Genomic DNA, 12,766 nt, shown 5'->3' with positions numbered 1-12,766 from the left:
TTGGAGAAGCTTCCGTATTGTTGGTTTAGAAACCAAAAAATATATAGTCAACAGAGTGAATGAAGTGATTTTTCATTTGTATAAACTGGTATCATACATAATTAACGTTTGTTTTTATGCGAATAGGTTATAAATTTGTGGGGGTATGCTGGAAAGAACTGTGAAAAAATGCTTTCGTATTCCTGATAACCTGGCGAATAAAAATGTTGTAATATTACTATTTTGTGCTTGTATGCAAGTTATTGTGGATTTTTCTTGTAGTTGCAGTTAATACGATGGCATTTTAAACTTTGTGTTAATTTAATTTTGCTGTGATTTTAATATGAGATATGAAGGGAATATTGTAACATTTTCCTTGGGTGCCGTCTCATACTAAATTGGTTGAGTTGCTTTTAATACATGGAGTAAACATATAAACACGAAAATGAAACGGGATTACTAGATTGCTAATTAGGATGCCGAGGTAAGCATGGAATAAGGTTGATAGGTTGATTGTTGCTTTACACTCAAGATTTATTTTATTATTTCAGGAGTGACGCATGTTTTTTTTGTTTTGTTTCGTGATTTTCTTCCGCCACAGATAGTTGCTGGGAAATTCGGTGTTCGTATTAGCTATGTACCCAAAGGGACATGTTTTTGCTGAAACTTGGAGAAATGGATTTTCTACATTGTTACGATGGTCACGAACAGGAGTCACTCATGGACATGGACGGGTTAGAAATACCTAACCTTAGAAAATACAGATAAATACGCTGACATGGAGCAGACAGTTGTGATGCAAAAAGATTTCCATTAGTTTGTGAACAACTCGGGTGACGAGAAATGGAGGGTGTTTAAGATAAAATAAAAAAGGGGCTCAATATATGTGAAACGTTAATCAGAATATTGGGTCCCAAATTTTAGTGATAGTATAACAAGACACCTTATTAAGTGGTTTAATGAGTATATATGTAGGTTGACCATTATTTTGGCCACTGTGAGTCAGCGGAGACGTAAAAATCGCACATGTCCCTGTGAAACGATAGTTAGTATATAAGTAAGCGCGTTCTTCTGGCGCAAGGGGGTAATATTAGTAAGGGTGTAAGATTTATCTGGTCTGTGTCGAGATCTGTAAAAGCTTTGGAAATCTGAGTACTTAGCCATGTAAAAGATATATTGTGTATTTAGATAAGTTCTCGTCGTAGATATGTAAGTAGAGTTTTCGGTTTTGTTCCCCAGAATTATGAAATAATTGGCATGATAAAACGTATAAGTTGATGAGAGAAATACGACGATGGTCACCCGGGGAAAAGGAGAGCCAAAACTTCCAAGGGACGAGATAACCACTGAGATGTCAAGGCTTGAAGGCATCGGTAGTTATGATTATACATTTTCTTCGAAGTCAGTAATCGACGAGAAGCAAGTTTCTTTATTGGACATCTTAGTTGGTGAAATTATGGGTTGTTTTTACCGGCATAGTGCGATGGATTTCTCAAAATAGCAGATAAATCAAACGGTTACCCGCTAACGTAAAACGCGGCCGGTGAATATTATTGATGTCGGTGCAATCTGTGCAGATTGCTACTCAACAGGAATATAATAGAACAAATTTACAATAAAATGGGTATTTCGAAATTTTCATGACAAAAATAAGTGAAAAATTACAGAGTAGTAATGTAAAAATGAACGTAAATCTTTTAAAAAGTTAATAGGAAGGAGGGTGATGTATAATCGATCCTAAGTTGAACCAGTATGCTTTAAGTGCTGTGCAGGTTGATATGTGCAAAAAGTGCCCAAAGGGTTAATTTGTGACATATGTCAAACTCTGTGGATAAGGTAAGCGATAGCACTCGAAATGTCATTTGGTTCGTTTGAAAGAACACGTGGAAAGAAAAAACAGATATATATATATATATATATATATATATATATATATATATATATATATATATATAGAGAGAGAGAGAGAGAGAGAGAGAGAGAAAGAGAGACAGACAGACAGAGAGAGAGAGAGAGAGAGACAAAGAGAGAGAGAGCATGGAAGCAGAAAGAGAGAAAGATATCTTTTAGCCTGCATACAATTGCAGTCTGTCTCCCAATTTTCGACAAAGTAGACGTGTGGATTTAGACGCAAACATGTGTCGAAAGAAATGCAAAAAAGTTTGAGATAACAATGCGTTGTTTTCTTCCCAGCTCAATCGTAGACAAAATAAGGTAATCTGTACCCTGTCCGCAACGGTCGACGTTGTTCATAGGAATGCGAAGGGCATACTGGTCGTGGCCGATGTTGCCGTAAAGATTTTGTGTTTCGGATGGTCGGGGTTCATGCGCCTAGCACAGTTCGTGAGAGGGTCTCATTCTTCGGTCAGCTCGACGTGTTTGTTGATTGTCGAAGCGGGTAGTGCTAATGGGGGATTGAAACACCATCTTAGACCCCAAGATAGATAAGGTAGAAGGCGATACTAAAGTGTAGGAGAGGTGAGAGTCCAGCCTGACTGATCTGATGGTTAGATGCCGTCTTGTCAACAGGGTAGCGGGGCGGGAGATGTGGACGTGGACCAATAGCGTCACCTCCTATCCAAACACCAATTTGGACAGGATATTAATAAGAAGAGGGGAAGTAGACTTACTATCCTATCCCACGTTTACTTGACTAGGCTAGACGGACTATAACTAGTTATATCCCGGCTGCAGCTAGGAAATAAACCTGTGAGCGGGCTACTGGAAGTTAAACACCTCCATTCTGGAGACACAGGACTTCAAAGATCAGTTAAGAGAACTAATTAAAAAGGCATTAGAGGTGGCTGCCAGCGGGAGTAACTGGAAGTTAGGTGTCAAAGCCAAGATCAGAAGTTTCTCCGTCAAGTATGCCCCGCGCCTCGCACTAGATGAGGCCAAGACAAAGTAGCAGCTAGCGCAGAAACTAGCCCGGGCTACGGGGAGGGTTATAAGGTTAGTCAGGAACTAGCTAAGCAGGACCTTCTACGCGATACGAGCGAGTATTACGAAGTCCAAGTAGTTAGAGTTAGGAATAGAAAGATAGGCAACGAAGCAGTCAATTCTGATGCAGACGTGCACCGTGAGGTTTCTAGACCTGGCTCGGACAAATACATTGCGAAAGTCAGACATCCGGATGGACGAACCCTGGAATCGACTCGGAAGATCTGCGAGGGGTTTCGAGAATATTTTGAGGAGCGTTTTACTCAGCAGCCCGATATTCCGGTCCTTGAGTTTAGCGACTATTTTGCCGACTCTCCCCGCCTTGAGGATGCTAGAGCGGCTAGTTGCGAGGGCCTGGTGACGGAGCGGGAGGTCTTTACTGCGCTGAAGCAGGTCAGCTGTGACAGATCGCCGGGACTCGATGGTCTGCCATACGAACTGTATTTGAGGCTGTCGCTCGTGTTTCTGCCTCTTTTGACGGATGTGTTCAACCATTGGTTTTCTCAGGAATCTATCCCAGGGCAAGTCACCAAGGGAGTGATCCCATTGCTGAAAGAAAGGTGACGGGCATGGAAAGGAAGGTTTAGACGGCTATAGGCTCATAACTCTGCTGAACACAGAGTTGAAGATTTTTGCCAAAGTCCTGTCGAATCGTCTGCAGGTTGTTATCGGCGAGTTGGTTGAACCGGAACAGAAATACGCTATGAAGAGGATATCGATTCAGAACAACTTGCACCTGATCCGCACGATCCTAGACGGTGGAATAGATGACGACACGGAAGCCGTGCTAATCAGTTTAGATCAGTTCAAAGCGTTCGATAAGATCGATCATCGTTTCCTGGCATTAGTCTTAGACGCCGCCGGTTTAAACCGGACTTTTGCAAGTGGATCTCCGTGATGTATCGACAGCCCACGGCTGTCGTGCAAGTCAACGAAAAGCGCTCGAAAATCTTTGTAATCTTTCGCTCGGTTCGTCAGGGTTGCCTGCTGTCGCCCCTGCTTTACGTCATAGCCTTGGAGCCTCTGCTCCGCAAGCTGAGACGTGGGGAGGCAAATTCGACCCTGCGCGGAATGGCTCTGCCTGGCGGCTCAGCTGCCAAAGAATCCGCGTTAGCCGATGATGTCACGGTCTTAAGAGACATTGCGATTTTGTCGAAAGCGCTCGCAGAGTACGAAAGAATCATTGGGGCCAAGATTAACCAAAGTAAGTCTGCCGGACTGTGGTTGGGAACCTGGAGTCGCAACACACACCTCCTGGCGCCCTTCAGCTGGACGGATGGCCCGGTGCGGATACTTGGTGTGTGGTTCCGACCGAGTCTCCAGCTTGATAAGTATAGGCCCCAGGTACGGTCAAAGGTGGAGGCGGCGGTCAACTCGTGGTTTCCTAGGAAATTTCCTTAAGGTTTAGAGCCGAGGCGTGCGCCACATAGTCTTCCCTCTCATCCTTTACGGACTGGCCGTACTTTCTCAGCTGCACAACACCTAAAAGCTCTTATTGAACTCTTGCCTTAGTTCTATTAAGGAAGAGGAAGACATTGGGTGAGGAGACAGGTCTGAATTCAACGCCCGTGTGAGGGAGGTTTGGGAATGCCGGACTTGAAATGTCATCAAGACACCGAGAGGCTGACCTGCCTGAGCCACTACATTCAAGAGGAGCAAACTTGGCACCCTTCGATTACTGTCGCCTTCCTCGACCTCATTCTCGACCCCTCTATCGAGAGTCGTCGCAAACCGCGGGGAGATTCAGCCTTTCTTAAAGAGTGGCGAGCCGCGCTAAAATGACTACCAAGGTCCAGCGACCTTGTGACTGCTACCTGTAGGGAATTCTACAGGGGTCTAGTGAGAGGGTGTCGACGACCCCGCTATGCGCTCGTTTGTGTTGGCAGCAGAGTGAGATCCACTCCGCGTGGAGTTGGGCGTCAGGTTCGACTCATCTGAATAATTTGGAGTTTTCTCTGATCCGGCGATTGGCCCGAAATGCACCTCCACTTAACAACATACAATATAGTTCTTGTTGTCCCCGTTGTGGAACGATTGCAACGAACTCCACCAGTACTGGTCATATGTAGGCGAGTTGACGGCTCACATCAATCCCGAGCATCCTCGCCCGATTACCGTATCCAATGTCGTTGACAACGTGAGGCCGCCGTGGAGGAGGGAAAGACAAATGGTCTACATTACGATCCTGGTCGTGGCGAGAGTGGTGATTTGGACGTCGCGTCTAAAAGGTGTCCGAGGGGGGTTGATCAGTATCTGATCGCTTTCTTTAAACACAAACTACGGGTGAAGATCAGATGTGATGAAAGAAGGCTGCATCGCGCGGCATTTGACAGAAAATGGATACATGTAGTAAGTCTGTGTGTACGAAAAGGAGCCAACTTTGAATACGTGTTCTCCGCCTAGGTGTGAAACTCGCAGTTCCGTCAAGTATAATTTTATGCTTAGCCTCTTTGTGAGTGCTCCATCGCCCCCAGCCGATTAGGAAGCCTCCAAGATACCCGCATTTTATTGCATTTATTCACCCATCTCTCTAAATTTCTTCCATCTTGAAGAGAAAGAAATCAATCACTAACCCCCCATCCCCCACTCCAAAAAATTTATTTCCTCCATTTCGTCCCATCTAGAGAGCATCCGTACTTAGAGACTGGTCCGCAGGAGCTAAGGTTCCTTTACAAACTAAAGTGAAACGGGCAGTCTATTAACTAGACGGGGTTGGGAGGGCCCTATTAATCACTACTGGACTTTTTCCCGCCCTCGACACAAAGGAATTATTGTATTACCTTTATTGTTATCTTTTTTGTTTTTACATGCTAATAAGAAATGTTTAAAAAATTACGTGCAAATTAGGACGTCCCCAAGTACGAAAGGGCGAATGCGGTACTATGGTGAAGGAACATTCTATATAAGAGAAGATTTTGTTTAGTTCTAGAATGACAAAGATGAACAACCACCCCTATCCCCCCACTTTTGGCCATGTGCCTAAGGTTTTGTCCATTCCCATTTTTTTGCCTCGATACAACATTTTAATATCTCAAAGTGTAGTATCTCTTCCGGCAGATACTGCAGCAAAGACCATATATAGGGGCAAATCCACATATAAGACCTTGTTCACTGTAGTGGACACCCCTGATACCAATTGTCACTATCCAGCTCCCTTACTCTCCGAGGAGTGGGTGCCCATTTCCCCTTCGCTCCTCACATTAAAAATCTGCCTTCTGCCTAATTTTCTCGGTGGGGGAATAAATAAATTCCCTCTTTTCTGTTGTTCTTCGTCTTCGAGCCGGGATCAAATTGTAGTATCTGTTCCGGCAGATACTGCAAGCAAAGACTATATGTGGGGGACCCCCAACATGTAAGACCTTGGTCAATGTAGGGGAAACTTTTCATACCAATTGTCACTATCCAGCAACCCTACTTTTCATTTTAAAAATCGGCGTTGGGCCTAATTTGCCGGTGGGGGGCAAATAAATACCCTGTTTATCTGGGACTTCGGGCCGGGATCAAAGTGTAGTATTGTTAGAGAATGGATCGAGCGAGAGAGAGAGAGTAAGAGAGAGGGAGGTGTAATCAGAGTTTTTTTTGTGTCTGTTTCGATTTACTCAAAGCCGCACACACCTCGTCTTCTCATGTATCGTTCTCTTCTTCCTCTTCTACTTCTTGCTCTTTTTCTTCTTTTTTCTTCTCAGTCGTCAGAAGCGTCGTCTTTTCTTGACTACGTTTTTCCTTCTCGCTTCTTGCTCACAGTGACCCGTTTTTATGCTAAGCTGAACTCTCGTGTGTGCGAGAGAACACGAGATTTTGCGTGATTACTTGGCAATATTAACCGGCCGGCGCCATCTTGCCATTTTTCTTTGGACGTACCCGCTTTGCAGAATGCACACCTCGAGCGTTTGTCAGGTAAGCCCGTCTGTTCGCAATTTATTACACCCCCCCTGATCTCATTATTACAGAAAGAGCAGGGAGGCGGTGACCTTTTTCTTCGACTGTTTCTTCGGAGAGGGGGATTCGGGGCTTCATCATCGTCTGCGCTGTCTTCCGTGACACGAAAGTCGGCGAACCTAAAGCTGAGCATCGCAGTATCACTGTCCAGGTCTTCATCATCAGCAGGAGGGTCAGTACTTTGAAGGCTACCACTCTCAGTGTCGCTGTGCGTTGAAGCCGTCATGAACCAGAATGATGGGTCGCTTGGCACGGATTCAATTTCACTATCTTCGTCAAGTGGCAGCTGCGTTTGGAATACTGATCTTAATCTTTAATATGACGAGGTACTCCATCAACTCGCACCGCCTGCGGGCTGATCACTTCAGTGACATGACCAGTTCCGTAGCGAGTCGTGCACTGGTCTCGGGGTTTTTTAACCCAGACGACATCTCCTTCTTTTATGTTCTTTTGTGGTGGCTCCGGTTCGGGTAGTGAGCTGCTCTCCAAACCTCTCGCCCTGACAGGGTATGTATGTAGCGCGTTGGCTGGCGCGGTGGAGGGTGAAACATCGTCCTTAGGGGTGACGTTGTACCAATAGACTGCTTCAGGTACCGTACACCCCTTCCGCGCTGCGATTGTCTTAACCGTACTGTGATTGCGCTCAATAATCCCGTTTCCACTGGGAACATGGGCACACCGAAAACGCAGATGGACACCCCAGCCATCTGCAAACTGTTTAAACGGCTCACTAACAAAAGCGGGGCCATTGTCGGTGAGTATCTCAGAAGGAGGGCCACGCTCGAGGAACACACCTTCCAACTCATGGATAATGGCAGCCGCGTCCTGCCGGCGAAGGGGTCCACAGTCGATAAGCGTCAAAAAATGACTCCCGTTGTAGTGCGTTATGTCCATCGCAATCCTATCCCAATTACGCTTCACACTGAGTATTCCCTTCTTTGGCGAGTCCAGAGTGTCAACAGCTGCGGAGACTAGTTCTCGATCGTCTTTCAAGATGTTTCTTGCTCTCGCCAATAACTCCTCCAATCCAATCTCAGTGAGTCTTGACGATGCTCGCAGCAGTCGACTTGCCTCATCCGGAAGTCCCGACAAAAAGGTGCATGTCAATATGCGATCACTTGCACCGCCGAAGGGAGTGGCAAGCTTTTTCAAGTCGGCCATGTAGACATCCACCGTCTCCCCCGGCCCAAGTCGGCGTTCGGAAAACTGCCTCCAGGCGACAAAAGGGTCTGTACCAAATGCCCCGTATAGAGCTTGTGTAATCTGATCCATGGTCGGATCCTCCCCTAGCTGCTGGTACACGGCATAAGCCTCTTTAGTGAGTCTCAATGGGATAACCATAGCTGGGTCTTTAATCTTGCACAACCGGCAAACGCGCTCAGCCTTTTCCAGCCATTCGACCACCGAGGGACCAGAGGGGGAGCCATCGAATTCCGGAATTAATCTGATGTCAAATTTCTCCATACCAAAGCCGAGATAGCTTGTAATCAGAGTTTTTTTTTTGTGTCTGTTTCGATTTACTCAAAACCGCACACACCTCGTCTTCTCATGTATCGTTCTCTTCTTCCTCTACTACTTCTTGCTCTTTTTCTTCTTTTTTCTTCTCAGTCGTCAGAAGCGTCGTCTTTTCTTGACTACGTTTTTCCTTCTCGCTTCTTGCTCACAGTGACCCGTTTTTATGCTAAGCTGAACTCTCGTGTGTGCGAGAGAACACGAGATTTTGCGTGATTACTTGGCAATATTAACCGGCCGGCGCCATCTTGCCATTTTTCTTCGGACGTACCCGCTTTGCAGAATGCACACCTCGAGCGTTTGTCAGGTAAGCCCGTCTGTTCGCAATTTATTACACAGGAGGTGTGTAAATTATATTGAGACACGTTGACCGGAAGTCAATATCAGATGATCGGATTGCGTGTGAGTCACGTGATCAGGTAAGCTGAATCATTGAGATTTGGTTTGGGCTGAGAACGCGACGGAAGGCTTCACAGACCTCTCCTCTCCTTCGCTGGAACGATGCCTATGTGTGTAGAAACGAGACCAAGATAAATCACACAAGCCAGAGATTCACTTTCCATCCTTCTGCGAGAAATCTGGAAAGTTAAATAAACTATAAAACCAATGCATCGTGTTGGAGTGAATGAATCTCCGTCCAAATCATGTAACGTCTCCTCTCCAAGGCACGAGATGATTTCAGATGGACCAACATCGACGACACGCAAAGGTATGTTGAAAATACATGTACGAGACACACACACAACGGCATATGAACAAATAGACAGAACAACTAGATGATCACACAACGTGACAACGTAAATATATTGTACACTAGAGATAACGAGGAAAAGATAAAGAAATTAAAGAAAAACTCGAAACTTGCGATTTAATGCAGTGAAAAAATATAGACACAACGAAAAAAAGTAGAAAATAGACACATTAAAATTATATATAGATAGATTCATGCTAAATTTAGAAGAAATAAGAGAAAAAACAGATAGGTCGATTGACATACAGATAACGAATTGTTGATTTTGAATTAGAAAATTGAAAACACAGAGGGAAGAAAGAAAAATAGTAATACAGCCAATGTCTAAATAGAAAAAAAGAAAAAAAACGTTATGTGTAGAAAAAATAAATAGAAGAAATTGGAAAAAAACAGATATATCGATTGACATACAGATAATAAATTGTTGATTTTGAATATACCGCTAATGTGTAAAACAGGAAGAAAAAAAAAGAAAAAGAAGAAATAGAATATATGAATTCAGTTATTGTGTGGTGAAATGAGCGGCTGTCACATTACCAGAGAGAACATAAAACAAGAATATTTGTTATGAGCTAGAAGCTACACAATTATACACGCGTAAAATGTTGCAATTTGTAAACTGTAAAAGCTCCGGCCACTTTTAGGAAAACAATGTGTTCTGTTTTGTAAGGAAACAATAGACAGGCTGCCAATGTTATTTTTTTCTCTAATCGTACGGTTTTTTCTTAGGGATTTTTTCTGGCGTGCAAAAAATGTTAATCATTGTATGTAAGTCGATGTAAACTGTTCATGAAATGTTAAAATGTATGCGTTTTAGATAACGGGAAATGATTTATTGTGGAACAGGAAAAAAAAACTTCGTTGAAAAAGGAACAAGAAATACATTAAAAAAAAGAGAAATATGCATGAAATCTAGAAGTAAAAACAACTATTATATGTGCCCATCATTTTTTTTTTTTGTGGCAGGGAAGGAATGTTATGGAGAGATAAGGTGCGAATGAACTCATGTCCGAGCCGACAAAAATGGAACCTGGGAATTTTTATGACCTTGTCCTAATACGCAAATCGTTTTATGGGTCAGGCCGTTTTATGGAGCGAGGTGCGAATGAACTCATTTCCGGGCCGACAAAAATAGACCCCGGGAATTGTGATGACCTGGAGATGATGTAATTCAATCGTGGCCAGACCAAAAGAAAAGGACGGGCTGGTCAAAATATGGATCAATGAAGTCAATTGGTGTATGGGTTACCAACTCGAGGAAGTCCATAAAAGTGAGATGGTAAACAAAACAAAGTAAGACGGACAGAGAGACACAGACTACAAGGAACTGCTGCCCCGTGCGCAACCCACACCTCCACACCGCCTGCTCCACCGCCGCATTGTGTGAATAGGAATCTTTCCAAAATAAACCAAGTCTGTTTTATAACAAGGTGTGTCATTATTCATTGATAAATAAACCAGCTGTCATTTCAATTACTACACGATTTCCAACAGAAACTATACGCAACAGTATCTGTTCCGGCAGATACTGCAAGCAAATACCATATGTAGGGAAAACCCCACATATAAGACCATTGCCCTTATCGCAATCAGTTATTGGTCAATGTAGGAGAAACCCTTCATACCAATTTTCACTATCCAGCTCCCCTACTCCCTGGGGAGTTTGTCCCCATTTCCCCTTCTCCTCACTTTAAAAATCGGTCTTGGGCATTATTTGCTCGGTGGGGGAGCAAATAAATACCCTGTTATTCTTGGTCTTCAGGCCGGAATCAAAGTGTAGTATATGTTTCGGCAGATACTGCAAGTAAGGACCATATGTGGGGGTAACCTCACATATCAGACCTTGGTCAATATAGAGGCAACCCTACATACCAATTGTCACTATCCAGCTCCCCTACTCCCCAGGGAGCTTGTCCCCAGTTCCCGTTCACTCCTTACATAAAAAAATCTGCCTTGTGCCTAATTTGCTCGGTGGGGGAACAAATAAATACTTTGTTGCTCTTAGCCTTCGGGTCGGGATCAAAGTGTTGTATCTGATCTGAAGATGCTGGACTTAAGGTAATTTGTCCCGGTAAATTGAGGGGAACTCTCTATACCGGGACAATTATTATTTTTGGTCCAGACTAGAGTGCCCCTTTTCCCTTTATATCGGCGAGCTGATTAAACCCCCACATAAAAACGATTCGCATCAAATTTTGCTTTGGTTGGAAAGTAAAAAAATACTAATAGAAATGAGAGTTGCCTTTTTCTGTTGTTCTTGGCCTTCGGGCCGGGACTAAAGTGTAGTATCTGTTCAGCAAGACACTGAAAAGAAAGACCTTATGTAGGGGCAACCCCACATATAAGACCTTAGTCAATGTAGGGGCAACCCTTCATACCAATTGTCATTATACAGCTCCCCTACTCCCCAGGGGCTGGTCCCTATTTCCCCTTCACTCTCCACATTAAAAAATACGGTCTTGTGCATAATTTTCTCAGTGGGGAAGCAAATACATACCCTGTTGTTCTGGGACTTCGGGCTGAGATCAAAGTGTAGCATCTGTTCCGGCAGATACTACAAATAAATACCATATTTGGGAGGGGGTAACCCCACATATAAGACCTAGGTCAATGTAGAGGCAACCCTTCATAATAATTGTCAATATCTAGCTCCCCTACTCCCCGGGGAGTTGGTTCTCCTTTCCCCTTCACTCCTCGCATTAAAAATCGGCCTTGTGCCTTATTTGCTCGGTGGGGGAGTAAATACATACCCTGATGTTCTTGGGCTTCGATGTTCTGCAGATGCCACACTTAAGGTAATTTGTCCCAGTCAAAAGAAAAAAAAAACCTCTCTATGCTTGGACAATTATTATATTTGGTCCTAACCAGAGTGCCCCTTTTCCCTTTTTTTCGGGGAGCTGGTTTAACCCCACTTTAAAAACGACGACATCGTGTCACATTTTTCTTAGGTGGGAAAGCAAATAAATACAAATAGAAAAGAAGTTTTTTTTTTTAATATGAATATAAATATACGCAAAAGAAAAATGAATTCATAGTAGTATGGATATAGATAGATTAACAGTTTTGTTATCTGTATATGTTCTATTACATAAGAAATGATTAATGCAATTATATAATTGGTTTATGCTTTTAAATTACAAATATCCTAGATATTTAGACGAAACAAATTGAAATAGCATCTCCTCATAAAGGTTTAGACATTTTTTTAGTAACTACGTATTTTCATTGAAAATTGATTTGTATTCAACATGATTCTAGTTTCGTTTATTATTTTTAATAAAATGCGATACGCTAATGAATCTAATTAAATCAGCTTGTTTATATAATAATAAATAATATTTGAAATAAATCCTGAAATAAGTGATTGCGTTTTGGTGTTATGTTTCTGTGAAGTTAATATATTAGCATTTTCTTTTATAAACATTATTTTTAAGTAATTGTTTCCAAGGGGAAATTAAAAAAAAACAATTGTTCTTTAGGAATATACTTTAAGCTCAACTGAGTCGTTTGATGATTGTCCACCTTTAAACTTTTATCAAAATTTTATTACACTTAATATAAGTGAGAAATAAATAGATTCTCTAGTTTTTGCATGTTGAATCACAATAACCTCAATAACTCTCTCAGGAATACATAGATAAAGAA

Source organism: Euprymna scolopes, chromosome 37, assembly GCF_053919585.1.
Source record: "Euprymna scolopes isolate OS-2025 chromosome 37, ASM5391958v1, whole genome shotgun sequence".
Taxonomy (NCBI): Eukaryota; Metazoa; Mollusca; class Cephalopoda; order Sepiida; family Sepiolidae; genus Euprymna; species Euprymna scolopes.
The sequence above is the reverse complement of the archived record's forward strand: the minus strand, read 5'-3'. Positions refer to the sequence as shown.